This window comes from Rhipicephalus microplus, chromosome X (assembly GCF_043290135.1).
Source record: "Rhipicephalus microplus isolate Deutch F79 chromosome X, USDA_Rmic, whole genome shotgun sequence".
Taxonomy (NCBI): domain Eukaryota; kingdom Metazoa; phylum Arthropoda; class Arachnida; order Ixodida; family Ixodidae; genus Rhipicephalus; species Rhipicephalus microplus.
This window is the reverse complement of record NC_134710.1, coordinates 508054455-508077431: the sequence shown is the minus strand read 5'-3', so window position 1 is coordinate 508077431 and position 22977 is coordinate 508054455. Positions and strand designations below refer to the sequence as shown.

Sequence of the window (22977 nt, the reverse complement as noted above, 5' to 3'; positions counted from 1 at the left end):
AGCATTCTGGTTGCTCTGCACACTCTGCAAGTATCGAAATTCATAAATCTTAGACATTTTGTTTTTGTCTGCTTTTTCTGAAGCATTGGAATGCTTAGTCAAAAAACGTAAAGAAAATTGCAGACAGTAGGATACCAAGTTCATTGCTTGTGTTCTGCGTTTCCCAAAATTAGCAACTATAAGTAGCGGGTAGGATCCCCTCCAGCTCCAATAAATGCATTCATTCTATTGTGGATGCTGCTGTTTAGAGACCGAAAAATGTTGGTGCTGGCCTTGATTTGCTCCCACTCCTCCTGGACAATGGCCAAAAGTGCATCCGCTGAGTCTGCACAGAGTTGGTGGTGGGCCAACGCAAGCTTAATGTTCCCTGACACGTTTTAAATGATGTCTAAGTCTGGCGACTGTGGAGGCCACTCAGGAACTGCCACGTCGCGACTCTATTTCAATTATGTATAAAGGAGTTACGCTGGAGGATGAAATAGTTCTCAGCAGCACGTCGCCAAGAGTCCACAGCGTCTGCCGTACGTGATAAGACTCAATTCTGACAATTGTCCCTGCCTTTGAGCGGAAACGGCGTGATGCTAGACCAGCCAATCAAAATACTCTCAGTAAAACAATGTCTTATGACTTGAGCTTATACAGCTTTTTAATCAGGCAGACAGCACAGATAATTGGAGAATTATGTCATCCTGTATCCTTATCACCAGGAGATTAGAATGTGTGATGCCCATTTGAACCACAATAGACCCGCTCAGGGTGATCTTGGAAGGCTCGAGTGACGGCCCAGCGGAACTTTTTGGCCGGGTTATTTATTTATTTTTTTGCCCATGTGAAGACAATCAAGGTGAAAAAAAAATGAACTGGACACCGCAAATGCTCGCGCCGTCCCGTCAATTTCCCTGTTGGTGTTCCTATGAGTGGCTTAGGTTTTGGTAATGTGCACATGGGTGAGTCGGCAGGTTACCTCAGCAGGGGCCCCAAGAATATTTGAATATATGGTACAACGATATTCTGTTAAACTTATGGCATCGCGTAAGACAGTCTCCTAAAGAAAAAAAATACCCCACATCGATAGGGTAATAAAGTACGAAAGAGGAGGTGAAGAACGTCAAGTCACTGATGTAGTACTTGGGATTTTATCACATATTGAGAACTTGTTATTGCTGCGTTCCTTGCGTTTGAGTAGGGGGTAGAAAAGAGAAGCTGTCGGAAGATGTGAACCTCAAAAAAAGACAAGCTCTTATCCATCGGTGAGGCATTTAAGTAGTGACCACAGCATCATTACACGCGCAGGCATATGCAACGCATTGCGTGTTTCGAGTGGGGCTCCTGTTTCCTAATAAAAAGATAGATGGCTGGAGAAAAGCTATTTGTATAATAAGACAGCTAGCAGAAAGAAGAGGCCAAATGCAGGCCTGCGAAGAGTAGGGCGATTGTGTCTGAATGCTACTATAAACTCCCCAATGCTACGTGATCTTCACATCTCTGAAAAAAAAAACCCTAAGACCAACGTCAGGGAATGAATATTCAGATGGTGTTTCTATATTTCTATGTACAGAAAATGAGACATTGCCCGTGCGCATGTAATTTCAGGCCATGGTAAATATTTCCCGGTAGCAGAAACTTGTGAGAGCACCGCTCATTGGCGAAGCTTTTTCACGGACTAAAATGCTGAAAACCAAGCAAAATCAATACTGTAGAGTTTGGAACAATGTATACATTAAACTGGAATCATAATACTGAAACAAGAGCGATCACCCACTTCTCAAAATTACCATAACTACACAACACGTGGTGCTGAGCTAAGCCCGCCTTCCTGCAAAGTTCGTGGTATCTCAAGTGCTGTAAGTTTGCTTCACGGCAAAACAGGCAAGGCGCGCTCCCGTGCTTCCAATTGAAATGAAGCCCCGCATCCACGCTCTAGTGCACCTGCTTCGATAAGCTTCGATGCGAGGCTGCACCGCTACCCTTAGCGCCCCGCGGAGCAAAGCCACTAGGCGCGGTGTTCGTACTAGGTGGAGGACCCTGTACATGCCAGCCAAAGCTTTGCGACACAGCCATCACAGACAAGCACAAAGGGCAAACCACAAGGAAAATAACCGAAGCCTTTTAAATTAAGAAAAAGAGAGGGGATCGGTATGTCAGCTGGGCGTCCTTACTGCCATAAGATACAGAATTTGCTTTTTTTTGATAAAGCATAGTAGCTATGTGCCTTTCTTGTTAAACATACGTGCTTCTCAGATGTATGCAATTTGTTTTGCAGTCTATTAGTGATCCACAATGTTTTTTAGACGATAAGCATGATGTATGGTGACGTGCGTTTGTGTGACACATATGAGAACATTCTTTCCTGAACAAAAATTTTCTATTGAGAGTGATCGCTCCGACCCATGCTTTTTTTTCTAAGCCTTTGTGCAAGCCGCCTTCTTCCATTGTGAACCTTTACCAACACACCTAATTAGCAGTTATCCTACAAGGTGAGTAAGGAGACGGGACATAAACAAGGAAAAACTGATATTAAAATGTGTATTGTTGAAGGTGTCTATCCCTACTTTTCAAGAATTGTCCTCTCTGAAGGACAGAAAGCAGGGTAGTAGAACCTCTTGAAATGCTATACTGGCCCGACATTAGGGGAGAGATACCACGGATGGACAGATCTTGCACACCTGCTGAGGGGTACAATCGTTTAGGCTTGGCCAATCCGCTCCGTAGAGTTTTATATCACTTCTGTGTTAGCTGGGCTGTGGCTCCACACTAAGCAAGCAGGGAGTGCTTTTACGAAAATGAACAGCCATGTACAAACAAACACAGAGAAAATGACCTTTATTCCAGCAGGAAAAGAAAGAAAAAGCTACAACAGCCACAGAAAGGGCGCATTGTACCAGCCATGCCTACGCATGTCCAACGAAGTAGATAAACAATCTCACAGACAATACAATGCATAGCGCACACACCACTCCCCAACAATGATTAAGAGCGATTGCAGCAACTCCATGACTAGATGGTGTCGAATGCATAGCAGCTTACTGGACATTATGACATGACAAGATTAGTGCTACGTCATGTTACTTTTTTTTAGTATATGGCAATTTTACACATAACCTCAAATACGAGTTTGAAAAACAGACAGGGACTTAGTAGCACAAGAACAAGCGCGTACTAGGAACTGAAAGTTTATTCAGAAAGCTGTGACATTTATATATTAACCGATACATACAAGTTCCGCAGGAACAGAGAACACAACAAAAGATGTTATGAATAACTGATAAAAATATAATTGTCACAGCTTGCCAAAGCCTGCTTTGCATATGAGGCGATGTGCCACCTTCCAAGAACGGAGCTCTTTATTGGACAGGGCAACTGATGGTTTACTCACACAAGCCAAGTGGTCATGTGCTATGCTTGCAGCTACAGTATTCTTGTGAGGTCATCTTTATGCTTATCAATCACCGTTGTGTTGCTGAATTTTGCATCCACATCTGCTGACATGTTGCACTAAAAAACCATCCTATCCTGTTACGTATGTTGCATGCATGCTCATACAGTCTGCCATTTGGACATCTTTCGTTTGACCAATATTACGAACACCGTAAGAAAGGGAGGTCTTGTAGACAATGCTGCTAATGCAATTAACAAAACGAGTACTGTGCTTTGTTCTGTACAGCCATTTTTTGTGTCTTGTAACACACGTGAACTTTACCAGCTAAGAAAACTTGCATGGAGCAAAAAAAAAAAAAGAGCCTGTACAATGTATATAATAAAAATTAGTGCAACATGTTAGCAGATGTGGATGCAAGGTTCAGTATAGCAGCACAACAGTGACAGGCAAGCATAAAAATGACCACTCAAGAATAATTATTGAGGCTGCAAGCATAGTGCGTGACCAATTAGCTTGTTCGAGTGAACCATAAATTGCCCTAGCTACTTGATAAGGGGCTTACATTCTAAGGAAGTGGCAGGTGCCGTAGGTGTGGAGTATTTTCATGAAGGTAATGCAGGCTCTAAGAAAGTGTGACATTTATATTTATTATCGGCTGTTATGTTTTCTTGTTATGTTCTCTTATATGTTCCTACGCACGGAACTTGCATCTGTCAGCATTAATGTACCACAGCTTTCCTAATAGACTTTCAGTTCGTAATGGAACTTTCAGTCCTTGTGTCACTAAGTCCCTGTCTATGTTACACGCTTGTATTTAAGCATCATGAATATTTTCGAGCATCATGATTCACCAACTTGCCAAGTCATTTTGACAGTTCACACAAAATAGCACAGTACCGCTGAATTGTGAAACGGCACTACCGTTTGGATTTCTATGATCTTCAACAAGAAAATATTGCCTGAGCACCACTAAATTTCATCTTTTCGACCTAATACATGCAGAATAATGTGCAAAATTGACTTCTGTGTGCACATGCCCTGTACCCAATGAACTACTGGCTTTGCGCAGAGGTTCATGATGACCATATTGTAATATTGGATCCCTTATCATTAATTAAAAAAAGGTACGTCATGTGCAGTGATAGCCAATTGCATAAATTCAAAGTGAACAGGACTGTGCCTCCATCATCGTCAATGGTATCACCAAAGTGCACATCAAATTGCAATTCGCTTTCTTATGCACTACAGTGATCCTGATCCTATATCACTTTTTTAACAGTGAAAAGAGGCCCGCGAACCCTTTTCAAGACCTCATTGTTTTTTTACATAAATTACTTACAGGTTGCATAGATTGATAACTGAAAATATTTGTGCAGCAAGAATGGCAGCGATATGGATACGTAGTCCGAAGTTATTTACCCTAGAGGATCCAAAATACAATGGACGCCAACCCTCAACTTGATCTTTGCAAGGTCACCTGACCATGTTTCTTTAACCCTGTCCAGCACCTCCTCTACTTTTTCAGTGCCATGGGGAAGGAGCGAATTTCAATGGGAAGGGGCCGTCGGTGCTAGTGCGGCATTTCGCCACTGGTCATTTCGACCAGGCGTTGCAACTGGAGTAGAGATGCCGCTGTGTCGTCCCTCGCGCAAACAAATGCGGTGGCTGCATTCGAAGCTACTATACGGCTCAGTTTTCGGCTGTATTCACATTGTTTAAGATGTATTAAAAACTTGGAAACGAGAATCGGGAAGGACTTGTTGTTCCGGACACATAGCTCATTTCAAAGGCATGTGTCGTTCGCAACTAATTGATCGAAGCGCTCGCGCGCCATCTGCTAGGCCGATGATAGCTGATGCCAGTAATCTGCAGAAGATCGTTTCGTCACCGTGGCGTTCGCTCGACTGAGAGTTGCTTTTAGACTAACTGAAAGTCGATTTCTGAGAGAAGCCTTCGCCAGGAGCCAATATTAAGAGCTTGGATGCCTAATGTTCCCCGATGCTTGCTACTCTCTAGTGACGTAGCACATTATGTGCCAACCTGGAGTTCATGCACTAAATAGCACAAAATGCCACTTGACTGCTTCCTGGGATATAGGTCATCATCTGTTCCCTTTGCAAAGCATTACATGTGTTGCTATCGAGAAAAAGCATGTGTCAGAAAATGAGGAACTATGGCAGGTAATTTCACCATTTGAGAGCTCTAACAATGAAATATTGTGAAATAAACACGAACAGCTCCACATACGGTGCGATTTCTGCGATCATTGCCTATGTTTTGAACAGGCGCTGTTAAAGTCTAAAGTTAATGCCTACTCTCAACTTGAGCCAAGGTGACAGACATGAAAAATGCGACCTGTGGTCAGTTGCTTGAGCTTGTCTGTGCATTCGTGGACAAATTGTTGTAGCCTTAATATCCGGCTGTTCAGCCCTATTTCTTTCTTCTTCCGTCTGGCCTCTTAATTCGGTAGCGGGCAGAGTAGAGCCTAATGCCTGTGTGGTGCCCATGGGCTCCCATTCAGCTTCGAGGTGCAATGTTAGTGTCGCACACAGCAGTGATCGCGAGGAGGCGTTGTTACTGATAGACTCATTTGTTGACTGTTCGGATGCAGCGCACTCCTGCTTAGTGATACCAATTGCCATGTTACCAAACGCAACGGGTAGTGTTCAGCCACCACTACTTGTAATCTATAAAATACTCGTGTTGTAAATGAAGGCTACACATTAGAGTGCAGTACAAAGATTTATTAGGAGACCAATTGTTCTACCTGATTACTGCAAGCACGCTCTCCCCGAACACCAGCGAAAGCTGCAATTTCACGGTGCTACAGCCGTACAGTGCATTAAGGCGATAGTTTTAAATGCCTCATCAAGAGCGAAAATTGATCGCTGGCGAGGTCCGGCGTCGGTGGCGTGAACACGAGTGATGCAAAGAAATCATCATTACTCATCATTACGTGAAAACGTCATCATATGATGTCACATATCGTAAATGTTTGTGACGTATTGGGAGGTCACATAACTTGACGGCATCATACAACATATTGCTTGGTTGAAATGGGCTGATCATGAGATTGATTGATTGATTAGTGGGGTTTAACGTCCCAAAACCACCATATGATTATGAGAGACGCCGTAGTGGAGGGCTCCGGAAATTTCGACCACCTGGGGTTCTTTAACGTGCGCCCAAATCTGAGCACACGGGCCTACAACAGGGCCGATCATGAGGGCAGTGCATAACCAGCTGAGGGGCAGAAAGCTAGCTTTGTCTCCAATCTTTGAGGCAGAAAGAAAACCATGTTGGGCGTATAAATATCCCAGAAGGAAGTAGGAAACATTCAGTGCATTGAATCGCAAGAAAACAAGGATAGTTTTCGTCTTTCAGTCGTCTCAGGGGAATCCATAAAGGGACTGGCGAGTTTTTTTTTTTAACTAATGAGAAATGAAAAAAAGACAATCTGATTTTTTTTCTGTCAGATATGCAGAGTGGTACACAGCAGTATAATATACTGAGACAAGCAAATAATGAGGTTGTAATAGCTTGAAAGAAAAAAAACGCAAATACTATAAAACTCGAACGCATATATTGAACCAGTAGCATGGCCTGACAGAGCCAGGTGGAACCAGCGCGCCGCTATGTTCGTGTTACTTTTCATCCTCCCTGTATCCGTGAAAGCTGTTAAGAAGCACGACTGCAAATTAACTCGCATGAAAACACGAATTCGCGAGCTTTCTAATACGCTCGGCCGTTCAGCGCCAGCATCTTATCTACTTGCGCAGCGCCATCATGCGGCAGCGGTGAGCGGAGGTGGAGCACGCGCTTGACGACCTGAAGAGATCGTTCGCCCGGGCACTGAAAAAAATAGAGGAGGTGCTGCCCTGTCACATTGCATGGTGCCCCAATGAATTGACTAGAAGTGTGTGGGAAGCTTGCATGCAGCCATATTGTCTGCTATTTCCAACGCCGCTGTGAGGTGGTAACTAGCAATGTGCTTTAAAATTGAACTGCACGTGCCGAATAAAGCTCACGAATGGCTTCATCATGTCTTATAGTTTTAGTGATCTTTCTTGTAGAGAGTCTATATGAATGCTCGCACATTTTTTTAATCCAGTGCCGGGGCGTACGGCGCCTTCTTTGCACGCCAGTACATTGATTGATTGATATGTCGAGTTTAACGTCCCAAAACCACCATATGATTATGATAGACGCCGTAGTGAAGGGTTCTGGAATTTTCGACCACCTGGGGTTCTTTAACGTAGAGTTCCCTGGCTACAAACTTTCTCTATTGAATGAAAGCAGCTGAAAACTCATTCGTTACACACTGCCAAATGTTCACATGTGCGTATGATCTTTTTAATAACTTTGCTCTATTACGGAAAGAAATGCACTTGACCGAATATTCCTTATCTTGCTAAGCAAAGTGTCTATGAAAATGACAGATCAGCAGCAATATCCAGTTTGAATTTTCATGAAAGTACAAAGCCTCCAAAAATGCAAATTTTTGCAGAAATAAAATTGAGAATTTCACACGCTTGTGGAGGCCAGTTAACTATGTTGGCTGTTACAAGTAAAAGCTCCACTTCGAGACAGCCGTCACACCGAGACAAAACATACATGCAATGCGCAATGGAGGGATTGCAAAGGCTGTAGAGCGCTTCCATTAACCAAGTGCTGCAGATAGGTTTTAATGTCATAAATTGGTCACCGATGATTAGACGAGGCTATCTCAATGGGACGGATTGAGAAAGACGACACAAAATGCACTAGCAGTGTGCACATTAACGACCAGGGTAGTTCCCACCATTGAATAAAGTGTCTGCACATATAACAGACCAAAGAAACAAGCATAACAGGAAAAAAAAAACACCCTGTAAACAAAGTAAAAGAGGATGTCAGGCTGTAGTAACGAGCCATAAACCACGCAGCATGAACATGAAAATGCTCATTTTCACATCAGTGTTGAACTTAGCATCATGTACAATTGAACCTCATTACAACAAAGCTTTACCTGACACAGACATAGGTATAAAGGAAGTCAGTGTTAACATGGTGATAACCAGCAATGTGAAACTATGAACATGCTATGAACAGTTATTCTTCTTCATTTACTACTTTGATACTCCAAATATCTCTGTTTGTTATATTGAAAGTTGACTTCCAACAATCGCACAATGTCACTGAGCACCTGCACAGGATTTCCCAAGTCAAGTGGACAGGAAAAATAGAATTATGAGCAGCCTTTTATAAAAGAAAGGTCCCAGAAAACAATTCTTGTCCCTTATAAGAGGTGCCTCTTATAAGCAGGGTACCATGTTTTCATTTGCTGACCACTGCCTGTTTTTATGTAGCTACACCCATGCCTCTTATACCCAACTCCCCGCTATACCAGTCTCTAAATCTACTCCGACTCTCTCATTGAAACACTTGAATCTCCCCCTCACTCTGCCACTAGAAGACACTTGCTCCAAAAGGAGCAGAAAACTAACCCTGTCATTGGAATTCATCATTAAGTGTATTGATGAACCCAAACCTTGATGTTCACAAATAGTATGTTCACTGGCCTGGGAAGGTTTCCTTCCAACAAACAGATACGCTTCAGTACAGAGAGGGTGCAAAAGAATGCACCATAATGACAAATTTGCAGGCATCTGTTAGAATGTAACAAAACTGTTAACCACAATTGTGTTGAGCACTGTGGGTTCCTCTTATTGATTTCCCAACACAAAACGAGGTCAACGATGTCCATTGCACACTAACTCGAGTGACAGCACTGTATTGTGATATTTTCACAACAAGCGACATAAATAGTGTAGGATACTAGGCACGTAAGTGCAGCGACTAACTCCGGCAATATTTCGACCATGCCAAAGTAATGGCGCTTTTATGTTGCTGATGCTTCCGTGATGTGCCTCATAGCAGAATCAGAAATACTCGCCAAATAGGACAATAGTTTTAAACAAAATGAACAAAAAAGCACAACACCGAAAGTGAAGCCCAGCTGAGTAGTACTGTTTTCATGTGACGTAGAAATCGGTAAAAATTATAAGTCGTCCAAAGCATGCCGGTCCAACCTGCACGTAGTATGAAACCTGCGAAATCGGCGAAGAGCAGTCACCCAGGGTGAGCCCGTTGCAACATTCACACTATGTTTGTGACTGACTGTGCTACGTGTGCAAGCTCCTCGGAGCTGTCTACAAATGACGGCTGCAATTCAAACCCAAATGGAGGCCAACGTTCTTCGATCAAGAAGCTCACCTGCTTAGTTATTTGCTTGCCTGGTAGAACATCCCACAGTCAGATGGCGCCACGTGTTCAGGCAAGTCAAGTTGTTCAGGGCGACTAACTAAAGCTTTTTAATATTCCCATGGAAAGAGTGCATAGGCCTGACAATAGCAGTGCTTAAAGTCGCACTGGCAGGGCCAAAGGAATTATATATGATGCGCTAGACCAGGTCACGATGCATCCTGTATTCGTTACGGAAAGTTCATTACCCGAATGTTCATGCATGCACACCCTTCGGTCAGAGTGGTATTGCTGCAGCTTTCACGTGGTTAACCGACATGGCTAGTTAAGGCAGTGTAATATCGACACAACAGGTAAAAGTCTCCTCAGAGTGTTTCGTGACTGTTCAGCAATGCTGGCAAATTGTGCGCAACCACACAGCAACACAACTTGCCACCCATCGCACGCAAGCCCCTAACGAACTGAAATTTGCACGTCAAACTAACGAAGTGTTGGCCAAAAAACACATGCAATCATTGTTTCGTGGACAGTAGACAATGTAGTAGTACCTTAGTTCTGCCACTTTTATCGTTGTGCCGTAAATGACGTCACACACACAATGTTGCCAATAATTGTGGGAAGCCAGTTGGGAGAGTGGGGGCAAACTATGAAATCATGCCTAAAGGATCTGTGTGTTTCTGCAGCCTGTAATGTGGCATTAAATTATGAAAATGTGCAAAGAAACATACCCAACAAAATTTTATTGGGATCCACTAACCCTGAAAAATCGCCGGAGTTGACCTTTAATGATTAATATCACACATGATGTGTAATTGATTACACATCATATGTGCCCACGCATTGGGCCTCAAAAGCGAGCCTGAATAACAATAAAAAAAAAAGAAATATTGTGCAGTTGAAACGGTTCCCAAATGAACTATATCAACCGCTCATCATGTCAGCCGCCCATCATGTCAGCCACACTGTCCACCACAATGTGCAAATATTCAAAACACAAAATGAATTCCAAACAAAGCACACCATATGTTCGCAAAAATAAATGCTCCTACTGCAATGGGACTGTAACTGCAGATGTGCGAAGGCCAAACCTGGCAATACAGTTTTTTTTTGCAGACATCAAATGTTTCTGACAACTGCTAGTAACTTTTACACACTCTAATACCCTAGTACTCATTCGCACTTTCAAAAACATGCAAATGAAGCAAGAGTAGATGTTATGCATGCAAAGTTAAGCACTTTATGACCTAGTTATACTGAAGGTTTGCCCGCTGATGCATTCAACCCAGCTTGTGCGTAGTCTTATCTAATTTCCTCTACATATGAGGCACAAATTACTGCAGGGAAATTAAACAGTCATTTATTATTTGTACTGTTAAATACCACCAGTAGCTGGCAATAGTGTGCAAAATAATACTTGTGACAGTATGAATAGACATAAATACTCTCTCTTATGTAGCTGTGTTTTTCATAGAACCACCACTGTGCGCAGGCTTGTTGGGCTACCAAGGCTCACATACAAGCAGCAAAGCCTAGGATCAATGAAAATCGCTTACATTAGGTTATGTAACTCTACTTAAAAGTATTGACTTCCATTTTAACCTGACAGAGCACTATCCTGGATAGTTCCTACTTATCTTTTATCAGGAAAGACACCAAAAGCCTTTAGGATACGACAACAGCTCAATGACTAGCTTAATGAGCAACATTGCTTTTATCCTCATCATTTACAACGGTAATGCAAGCAGGCCTCGAAACACAGGAACAGCGACCAAGTACCTTTATGCATGGCTAACATCCAATCAATCAATCTAAGCACAAGTAATTCGATACAAACATACCATGTTTGGTATGACAGCCTGTGGCATAGGTATTACTGGTCATCATTATGCAGCTACCCAAGGCACTTGAAAAGCTAACTTTCTTTCTCACCCACTTCTGGTGATTCTTGATAAATATCGCCAGAGATGAAACCGAGGTAGGTTGCACGAGGTGACAAGCATTCTACTTCGATTTGTGTGTGATGCAGAAAATGCAATCGCACACGTTCATTTGAAGCAGCGTTACACTATTATCAGGGTGGACGATTGGGCGAGTTTGTGATTCATGATCGACGTATGTAACTGCGCGGTAGTAAACACGGACGACAAGAAGATACAAGGACAAGCGCAGACTATCAACTGAAGGTTTATTTTTCACAAACCACATATATATGACTGAACCAGAAACAGAAAACACGAAAATCTACAAAAAATGATGACTTGGCACTTAACAATCGACAAAACGTGAACGTTTGACAAAAGCAGATTCAAGGACCATGTGCGCCACTTGCCAGATACCGTAGCTCTTTATCTAAAAGAGCTAACGACGGTTTGCTGACGCAGCGTTCTGGTTCCCGTGCCATTTTTTCCGCTTCGACAATCATACGGGTATGATCGTCTTTGTGCCTGAACATTACGACCGTGCTTTCGAACTGCGCAAGGCAGCCACACCTACTGACGTGCTGAGCTAAAAAACCCTCATTGCCAGTGCGCACATTGCGTGCGTGCTCGCGCAGGCGCTCATTTAAGCATCTCCCAGTCTGCCCGATGTAACACGCACCACAAGATAGCGGAATTCTATAAACTACATTCATGTCACATCTGACAAACTGGGTTTTATGCCTGACAGTGCAAGCTTGTTTGGGCCTATTGTTTACACATGTCATTTTGGCTAGCTGAGAGAGCTTGTAAGGTGCCGAAAAAACGACCTTTACGCCCATGCGCTGTCCGAGCTTTTTTATCTTAAGACTGTAACAGGTGCGTGTCTGAAGGAGTTAATGTGCTGCAGCAAGTTAAGCCGTGCGCAAGTAGTCTTCCTTTAAGCAGGACAATTTCACATCTACGAGACAACGAACTGTGCGTGGTGCCTTCGGACAAGGAGGGAGGCTTCGCGGTCCTCAACAAAGACTTGTACCTGAAGAAAGCTGTAAGTGCGGTCACATCCGTCTTCCAAAAGTGCAGTGGTATTGACCTGGTTAAAGTCAAATCTAAGGCGAAAAAACTGTGCACGAAGCTTAACCTGTCTGAAATAGCAAGAAAGATAGAAAAAAGTGAGAAGTTGGCCCTAGAGATGTTTTTTTCGGCAAAGACACACAAAGTTGACGTGCCATTTCGTGTCATCGTTACAGAGAAGGGTTCTTGGCAAAACGCCTTAGGGATGTTTTTGCAGAAAAAGTTGAAACTTTTAGAGATTAATGATCCCTTTCTAGTCAGGAATTCAAGGGAGGTCACTGAATTCTTCAAAGAGTATTCTAACTACACTTTAAGTGCTTTTTCCATAGATATCAAAGATTTATATTATTCTCTCCCTCGTGACGCTTTGTATTCATGCATAGAAGAATGTGTTGATCTAATGGGCCACGTAACGTTCCAGAATGCAGCTGGTGTCAGTGTTAGCAGTTTTCTTGACCTGCTAGCTACTTATCTGACCTCTACCTATGTAGAATGGAACGGTGATGTTTATCAAAATAATGGTGTGTCAATAGGATCTTCGATTGCACCGATTCTGAGTGATTTGTTGCTTGCGAAGTTCGACAGGAACTTGAAAGAGCGGCTGTGTTGTCAGGAAGTTGTGAGGATTTTCAGGTTCGTCGACGACTACCTGGTGGTTTTTAAGTGTGAATCTGCTAGAGTAATGGGGTTGTCATCTGATGTCATTGAAGTTTTTAGTGACTGCTTGAGTCCACTCGTACTGACCCATGAACTCCCAGTGAACAACTCGATTCGCTTCCTAGACATGAGACTTTTGTTCAGCGTGAATCACGCATGCTGGATGTATGAGCCTCGCGCTATGAAACCGCTTTTGCCTTTTAAATCAGCACATAGCAAATTGGTTAAGAGAGGCATAGTGAACTCCTGCTTCACTAATGCCCTGGACAGATCATGTTTCCACATGATGGAAACAAGCTTCCAAAATCAAGTTGAGCGTCTGAAAGAAGCTGGCTACCCGGATTCGCTTCTCATTTCTGTGGCAGAAACAATAAAAAAGAAGAAAAAGCCCAGAAGCAGAGAGAGCACTAATGACAGAGACAAAAGCAAACGTGACAAAGTCGCGGTAATCCCTTACAAGCACCAGCTATCTCACAAGATAAAAAAGCTCGGACAGCGCATGGGCGTAAAGGTCGTTTTTTCGGCACCTTACAAGCTCTCTCAGCTAGCCAAAATGACATGTGTAAACAATAGGCCCAAACAAGCTTGCACTGTCAGGCATAAAACCCAGTTTGTCAGATGTGACATGAATGTAGTTTATAGAATTCCGCTATCTTGTGGTGCGTGTTACATCGGGCAGACTGGGAGATGCTTAAATGAGCGCCTGCGCGAGCACGCACGCAATGTGCGCACTGGCAATGAGGGTTTTTTAGCTCAGCACGTCAGTAGGTGTGGCTGCCTTGCGCAGTTCGAAAGCACGGTCGTAATGTTCAGGCACAAAGACGATCATACCCGTATGATTGTCGAAGCGGAAAAAATGGCACGGGAACCAGAACGCTGCGTCAGCAAACCGTCGTTAGCTCTTTTAGATAAAGAGCTACGGTATCTGGCAAGTGGCGCACATGGTCCTTGAATCTGCTTTTGTCAAACGTTCACGTTTTGTCGATTGTTAAGTGCCAAGTCATCATTTTTTGTAGATTTTCGTGTTTTCTGTTTCTGGTTCAGTCATATATATGTGGTTTGTGAAAAATAAACCTTCAGTTGATAGTCTGCGCTTGTCCTTGTATCTTCTTGTCGTCCGTGTTTACTACCGCGCAGTTACATACGTCGACTATTATCAGCCCTCGTGCTAATTGCAACTATGATGCCAGTAACACAGTGTTTAGCACAATTACGCCAAACAGTAAAACACTCGACGTATGATCAAAATTAGACATGAACCACTGATTGGCTCGAGTGTGCATAAATACGACCTGGTTTACCCAATGCTACCAGCTCAAACATTTTTTTCTATTTGCAGCACCGAAATCAACACAGACAAAATATACACAATCTATGGGTGAATTGCCAAGCTTTCTGCCAGTTTGTGCATAAATAATAAGACAAATGCACATGATATGTATATGCATGTGCATATTAACCCTCATACATTCAAGTCTTCACAAAGTATTGTGCAGAACAGCTGTACAAAGCTGTACATGGTTAAACTACAGGCACAGCTTGGAAGGCATATGAGAACACAACCGTTTGCTGGATGCTTGACTGCTCACAAGAATAACAAAGTGGTTATCTTTGGCTGAGACAAAGTACTGTTGAAAGCTACCTCATACAAACTCAATGTTGTGTTTCTGTATGGTGCTTTACCGATACAGAAGGGCAGCAGCCAGAAACAAACATCTTCGGCTCAAAGTGCTCGGCATTGATGTGAAGCCCCGAAAAAGGTGTTGCAAAAGCTGCCTTGCACATCTTCCAATGGCCACTACTGTGAAGTATCACAACGTTATTTTCTTCAAAGAAAGAATAAAAACACAAATAATTTGTAACAGAGGAATTGGACAGTGTGCCTGAGGGTACATAATACAGAAGATGTGACATGGTACATTTGTGCAAAGGATTAAAAAAAAAAAAAGAGTTGTGCCTGATGCAGACATGATTATTGAATAACAAAAGAATAAAACTACAATAGTGGTAAAAAGCTCCTCTGCATGCATACAATAACAAGAGCACTCAACAAACTTCACATGCAAATGCTACAAAAGTAGTGACAAAACATCACAGCCAATGCAGTAATAATAATAATAATAATAATAATAATAATAATAATAATAATAATAATAATAATAATAATAATAATAATAATAATATCTAAGGTCTTATATCTGATAACCACAATATGATGATGAGAGACGGCATAGTGGAGGGCTCCAGAAATTGCAACCATTTGATGTTCTTTAATAAGCACCAACATTGCACAGACAATAAGCCTCTAGTACTTCCACCAAAACGCGATTGCCGTGGCTGGGATTTCATCACAGCTGAAGCAAGGCTGAACTGTATGAAGGCTACTTACTGTTGCCAATTTCACACACCTCATAAAGTGTCTCTTGAAATTTTATCAAAAAACTTTTGTGGCATTTTTTTTTTTTTTTTGGAAAAGATTCGCAAGTTCTTTTATTATCGTGATTATGTACTTCACCGCTTTTGCACTAGCTGAAGATGTTGTCCCATTTAGGTGATAATTAAACATATAAAGAAATGCGAGCATCCTGTATGTCACCATTAATTCATCACTGTGTAGCAAGTGTGACTGACAATGATGCCGTGGACCAGAGTGAAGTTGCAACACATGTAATGTCAGTTTCAAACAAATTCAAATGTAACACTGCAACCATGCCTCATCTCCGTCATACATGCCGCCATCAGAATGTTGCAGGAGGGTGCCAAGGTACAAGTACTCGCTTTTTTTTGGGGAAAAGCATTCATACTTGTCAAGGCGTACAAAATAGCTAAAGGTATTTGAAAGTTTGTGACCTGCAAATCAGAAATTTCTGACAGGACTCAGTCATCATGCTTAGAGCTTCCTTTTTAAGAAATTTGGTAGTAATAATAATAACAATAAAAGGAAAAGAGGAGCCATTGCAGTGATGAGGCTGAGGTCTCCAAGTGCCTATTTTGAATAGAAAACCCAATGCCTACTATGGTATAAAGGCATTGCAAAGAATCCATTAAGATTAATTTAAAAATGCTGCTTTTTTGCACTTTACTAAAAACTGGTATGAAATAAGGTACGTTTACCTATGCTTTAACACAAGCAAACTATCAACACCTCACAATGGTTCCAAGGTAGAAGCAATAGATAGCACAAAGTGCACAGGCAAAAGGCACAAATGTGCAATGTTTTACACAATTACGCACTGAAGCTTGGCCAATGATTGGCAAACCTGCAGAATGCCACTGCTGGTCAGTACAATCTTTGCTCTGTCATAATGAGATGGAACCCCTACGTTTATGTCAGTGGAGGCTCAATAAGAATGAGAGGCCTTTTGTGTGACATGGACTAAAATCACCTGAACGATAACTGTCGTGTGCCACTTCTTACTTTAAAGCTGTCTGTGACGGATACAAGTGCTCAGAAGCAACAATTAAAACAAAACTTAAACATCAACAAGACATAAATGCTCTAAAAGAACAGCATCTGCAAATAACTATAAAAAAACATATCTTAACTATTCAAGTACAGCCTATTTGCAAAACTACGCTATACTAGAGTTTCTCACCTAGTCGAAAATGCACTCATAATTACTTTTTCCAAATCTTAGGCTAAAGTGACCACGGTCGATTAAAGAATTAGTTACAAGAGGCACTCAATGTATGTCTATGAAGATGTCACCTCGAAGATGTTTGACACCAACGGGATGGCAATCAAGACACCCTCAAGGGCCATTGCAAATACGCGGACTATTTCGAGGTAAAAAAAGGGATAATAACCACGAAAGAACACATCAGCTGGAGGTGCACAGTCCATTGGTTGAAAGACCAGTAAAGACTGCTCCATGCCTCTCCACATGGTGACATCCTGTTAAAAACAGCAAAGACAGAAGTATCCTTCAGCGCATAAAATACGATTATGCTCATTTACACTGGCAACTCAAGGAGACTGTAAATGTCTCATCAGTAAGTGAGTGGTAGCAAACATAAATGGTAGCGTATGGTGTAAATCTTGGCTAGCTGCTTAAATATAAAGCAGAAACCTGAAGAACAGCACCGAAACTCGATGCCAGTGTGCTGTGGGACAAAAAAAAGAAAATGTGCATAACTTCAAGAGACAGCTGAGTGGATTAGGAAATGTAGCCGATTAAGAGAGAGAAATACAGATTGGAGAGAACCACAAGGCGGGAAACGTTTCTGAGCATGGGAAAGCATTAAGCATAGTGATGAAATTCAGAAATTTACAGGCCACGCATAAAACAAAATAAGCTGGAAATAATCGCCCTGCATTAGACATCAGACACGGCAAGGATTATTATAAATTTCAATATAAAGAAACAACTGATCCAAACCTTTCTGACCAAAACAACTATTCACCATTGTTAGCAACCTCTGCAACTGTAATGTACTTAGGTATAAGACCAAGAGTCAGAAAAAAAAATTGTAAACCAGAACAAGTGCTACAAATGATTAGTCTGCATTATAAAACACATGTTTAGAAACAGGTGTGCATTATAAAGCAAGCCCTATGTCTTGTTATTTTTTTATAATTAAACACTTTACACCTTACGCAAATACTCTTTACTTAAATTCCACAGAATAACCCAAATTTTTGTAGGAACGTAAAAGAAGCTTTGGCCACTGCAATGAACCAAAACAAATGAGATCAGATGAGTTTTAGAAACAGTGATTAATAAATAAACTAAAGATTACATACTAACACTAAGGGCACCTTCATTAAACAGGCAGCCACATTAAATCTTGGAGCATAATTTTTCACGATGAGGTTTATTGCACACCCAGTAATGTGACAAGGATGTGCGCCAAGTTTTAATAAAAAATCTTTATTAGCAAGAAGGTTATTAATGTTTGCCTACAGTTAACTGCGTGAAACATACATTTTGAGAAAATCAACAACAAAAAAATAGAAAAAGAAGTAAAGCTTACATGAAGTGATCAGGATCATTCAATTTTTGTGGCTAGTTTCATCCAGGACCGCCTTGCCTGTGTTCGCTACAGCAGCAACTCCCCATTTTTTTTTAATCTAGCTGTCTAAGCAGCATCAATGTCATAGCAGGATGCTGTCACAATGCAGTGCCAATCATTTATGCGGCAAGCTTTTGTAAATAGAGGCCAGGCTCGATGCATCATTGAAACGGCACAAAGCATCGTACAAAGCTAAATTGATGATTGACAGGTTCACATACACGTCCTCGAGCGTAAACAACAGTTGTACTGCATTACGTGCCCACCTGGTGAGAAGTTTACGACTTTTATGACTAAAAATGATGTGTTGACAATGCTACTAAAAGCTTATCACAGGTTTACTCTTAATAATATTATTAATTAACCAAAAAATACTACATATCAAGCTAATCTAGCGATGTAGCACAAAACTGGCCTTTTCAGTTTCAGTTTCACAAATGATGGGTGGTCTCCATGGTAGCAAGCCGTGCGGGAAAACAAGACGAACACACAGGAAGAAATGAACAAGCGCTGACTTGACTAAGATCTACGCTTCTGCAATAGATGGTTGACCATTTTCACTTTTTTTCTATCTTTTTGAGAGAAGTTACATAGATAGAATCTACACTTCTGCAATAGATGGTTGACCATTTTCATTTTTTTCCCATCTTTTTGAGAGAAGTTACATAGATAGAAACTTTATGCAGCAAAATGATGGGTGACAAAGAGCACAATCAACATGACAAAAAACCAAAAAATGCTTTAAAAAAAATTGCCTTTTTTCACTTTGCCTCAGACCAACACTATTCAACCACTTATGCTTTAGTCATGGGTGGCATAGATTGAAGTACAGACAGATTAATGCAGCAGGAATGGCAGATATAAGTGTATGCAGTGCAAAGTTATTCAATATAAAAGATTCGAAATACAAGAAATAAAAAATGCCTACACTCAATTTGATTTTCACGGGGTCACTTGACCACGTTTCCCTCACCCTGACTAGCCTTGTGATGTAGAGGGGTTTCCCCCAATGAAATGAGACCATTGTTGTTAATCCTTTCCAACGTATTTTTAGACCACATTGTTACAGTAAAAAAACATGGTGCGCGACGCCCGACTTGTCAGGATGAGCGCTACTGTTTCAAAGCGAGGTATTTTTTCCGGTTCTTTACCACATTGAACATCACTTCCTCCTCTCAATCTGGGAAGGAAATTTGTGGAACAGCCAAGGTGTTCACCTTTCAGGAGTTGTTTGGCGAGCTGCCAGAGATGGCTTGCACTCCTTGAAAAACAATCAAAAGCCCACCACACGTGTGGAAAGAGGCAACCTACAAAGCCACAGAAGCAAGAAGAGAGAGAGAAGGCTTTCGTATGGTCATCCAACACGTGCCCGCAAAATCTCCAGACGAAAGATGGCAGCCAACACCTTTTTCGTGATTAGTAGTCATACTGCTTTTCTTTCCTTTTTTTTTTTCGTTGCGGCCGCATCTGGGGTTCGATGAAGAACACACACACAAAAAAAAGAAGAAACAAACTACTAGTAATCTCAGTTCTGATGGTATGCCAGGAGAGCTAACGTTACATTTATCCAATCATAGGCTTGCCTCAATCTTCAGCCATTTGCAATCGCAATAGTTCCAGCGAAGTGATGTAGCGGCTTTAATGCGTTATTAAAGTACTCGATCATTTGATATCAGTGCTTAGACCTATGCTAAAACTATCCTCAGCCATCACTTTAAGCACAAAAAAAAAAAAAAAAGCTGCTTCAAAAATGTTGGAGGGCCCTTTGATCCTCGGCAACCAACTCAGTCACACAGCCTTTGAGAGTTTGAATAAGCTCTAAGCTTTCATGCTGTGTTTCTGTGGAATCTCTAATCTTCTTGTGACTCTAGAGACTGTATAAAGATTATCCCCCAAACCACTAGGGGTGTTCTAGAAAAATTAAGTTCTGGGGTATTAGAAGCCAAATTCCCTATAAGATTACAAGGTGTGCCATAGTGAGACGCCAAATGTGAATTTTGACCACCTGGTGCTCATTAATGTGCACCCAAGTACTGTATTCTACCTCAATCGAAACACATGGCCAAGAACGATACTAATGCCAGGTGTGAAAGCGAGCTTCAGCCTTCTGGAGAAGCTAAGGGAGCAAAAACTAAGTACCTGTTTTTTATTTCCAACACAATTAATAATGTATCACGTATATTAAGATACAAGATACCGTTACGAAGGACAGAAGTGTTCATTTAAGGGCTTGTTTTATTTCTGTTAGAAACAATATTAATGAGGTCTAACAGACAATCATGCCAAGGAAAGTGCTGTATTTACTAGAGTAATGAACCCACCTGCATAATAAACCCACCTGCCACCTTAATTCCTTAAAGAAAAACAGTTTTTTAATGTATCTGTGTATTTTATTTCAGTGTGATAGACAGTTTCATTGACGATCGAAACAATATAAATCGTGCCATTATATCACAAAAAGAAATGACACAATAAAAGTCAGGACATCATCTAACAACCATGCTTTAACAGTTGCAAGCAGCACGAGCGCCATCTATCGAACACAAAATAAAACCTTCAGCTTGTAGCGCCACACAAGCACAGCGGCGCGAAAACAAAGTGCACTCGCACCAACGACGTGACGTGCACCCACGACGTGCATACGCCGCCATCTGACACAGCGTTTTCATTGGCAATTGACCGATATGCTAGCAACATGGCCAGTTTTAAACTTAATGTTGGTCGAGCATGCGCTGGAGCATGAGAATTGAGTGGCTCAACGACACTTTCAGTGTCGATCTGTGTGCCAGTTACCTAAATCACCAGTAAATCAAAGCTATAAGTGGCAACAGTCTAAATAGCAGTAGTACCCTGCAACACTTTGAGCTACATTTGAGGAGTCTTTGGTAGGCACAGTTCTCTTAAAGAAGAAACGTAAATAAAATGCACGTTAGGGAATATGTTGTAGTTTTATGATCTCAATGTTACACGATGAGTCACAAAAGGATAGTTATTAGCAATGTTACTGCAGTACACTTATCAGATCATACAAGAGTGCGAAAAGAGTGGAACACTTAAAGGCCTAATGTTCTTCAAAATACATGGCAGCTCGCTAGCTGGAAGGCAAATAGAGCAGAGACACCTATCATTGACTAAGGTAACAAGCAAAAGCCACTGATAGCGCAGCGTACAAAGCTCTCACATTGAAACAGTTAAAGCAATTCTAGTAAGTTGTTTCAGAAGGAAACTAATTTACTTTGAGCAAGAAAGACAATACTTTTGGGATACTAACAAATTTTTCATCAAAATAAACAAAGCTGGTTACAGTCAAGAAATTTTCAAGCAAACATTTTACTTCATCATAGAAATCTATAACGAATTTGAAAATGTGTCGAAGTACCTTATGATAAAAATGGGAAGTATACTGAATACAATAAATTTAGGTGTATTTTATATCTGTATCTCAAATACCTCTTGCCCGAGGACCTTGCATTGTAACACGTTATCATTTTGAAGTAATTTTTCTCAGCCCTGGCAGGAAGGCTGGGATCGTAAACATGTGTTATTAAATATGGAAAGAATACCGCACCAAAATGTTCAGAAATCGGCATGCGAGATGCTCATTGAAACAGTGAAAACTACAACCGGGCAGCTCCATTTCCTTTTCATGACCAACATTTTCTTTTCAAGCAACAACAAAACCCATCACACCCCACTAAAGCCGAAGAGCTTCGACTTAAATTCGTATAAAAGCAAGGTGACAAATTAAATTAAGGCACCTTTGTCCACAGTGCCAGCCCTCTTCAGTTAGCCAAAGGGCATGTGCACACTGCCCTAAAGAATGAAAAAAAGCTAGATCCTGAATAGTGTCGTGAATTCTAGTCACCACTACACATTATTCAAACGGAAGCCCTGTACATTGGCTTTGTCACAGATTTTGCATATACTAGCCTACGTGACTTCATGGCTTTGGTAGTAATGTCAACAGAAGATGTATGCCACGGGCTCCAGAAAGTACTCCCACTTTGGCCTTCAGAAACCACTGCCTCTGGCATCAAATGTGAAATTTTGGTGATGCTACAGCGAAACACTTGTTCAAAAACCTGAACATGATTCCAACCACCAAACTACCAAGTTGTTGATTTTGAGCACAAAAAAAAAAATAGCAGGCCTATTTAACACTGCTGTGAATGAGCACAGAAAGCTTTTGAGTCTTGACAACACACAATGATAAAGCTCATCACATTGTCGGTGTGGCATCAAATGAGGTTGTGAGTTGGGAGGTTAAATGAAATACATTTTTTTGTAATTAAACCTACTTTATGACTGCTCTATCATCGAAATCTTTGTGGCTTCTACTTTCTGAGAACGAATCAATTGAACATTATATTTTGCATTACCTGTAAAAACCCCCACTTGGGGTTGTCAGTTAATAAACAAACAACCAAAAGGTCAAATTTTAATATCACAATGTGTCAAACTACAAAGAAGTTTTGCCAATTTCACCAACATTGAGCTGCCGTATTACACTGCAGTATATTTCACTCAAGTGTATACTTGAAATAGGTTAGGCATGAATATTGGTTGACCATTATATGTTGTGTTCCACAAAATTTTTTAAAAATGATGCTAATCTAGGTCAACCCATACCTCCTGAGAAATTAAAAATTGGAATATGAAACACCTTTATTTGCAATGAGCACACACGAAACGTAA

General features: G+C 41.3%; 1 protein-coding gene across 18 annotated transcripts in view; it reads right to left on the bottom strand.

Moving 5' to 3' along the window:
- CAP (Cbl-associated protein) overlaps positions 1 to 22977 on the bottom strand; it is a 1014121-nt gene that overhangs the window by 12891 nt on the left and 978253 nt on the right. For 14 of the 18 annotated variants that reach the window (XM_075881103.1, XM_075881104.1, XM_075881095.1 and 11 more), the window contains one exon: positions 14566 to 17164. The exons of 2 other annotated variants lie outside the window; for them this stretch is intronic. The gene's annotated coding sequence lies outside the window, so the exon portion shown is untranslated. Of the gene's footprint in view, positions 1 to 14565; positions 17165 to 19499; positions 19590 to 22977 lie in introns of those variants that run through there. 2 more of the 18 variants (XR_012887795.1, XR_012887796.1) reach the window with 1 other exon arrangement.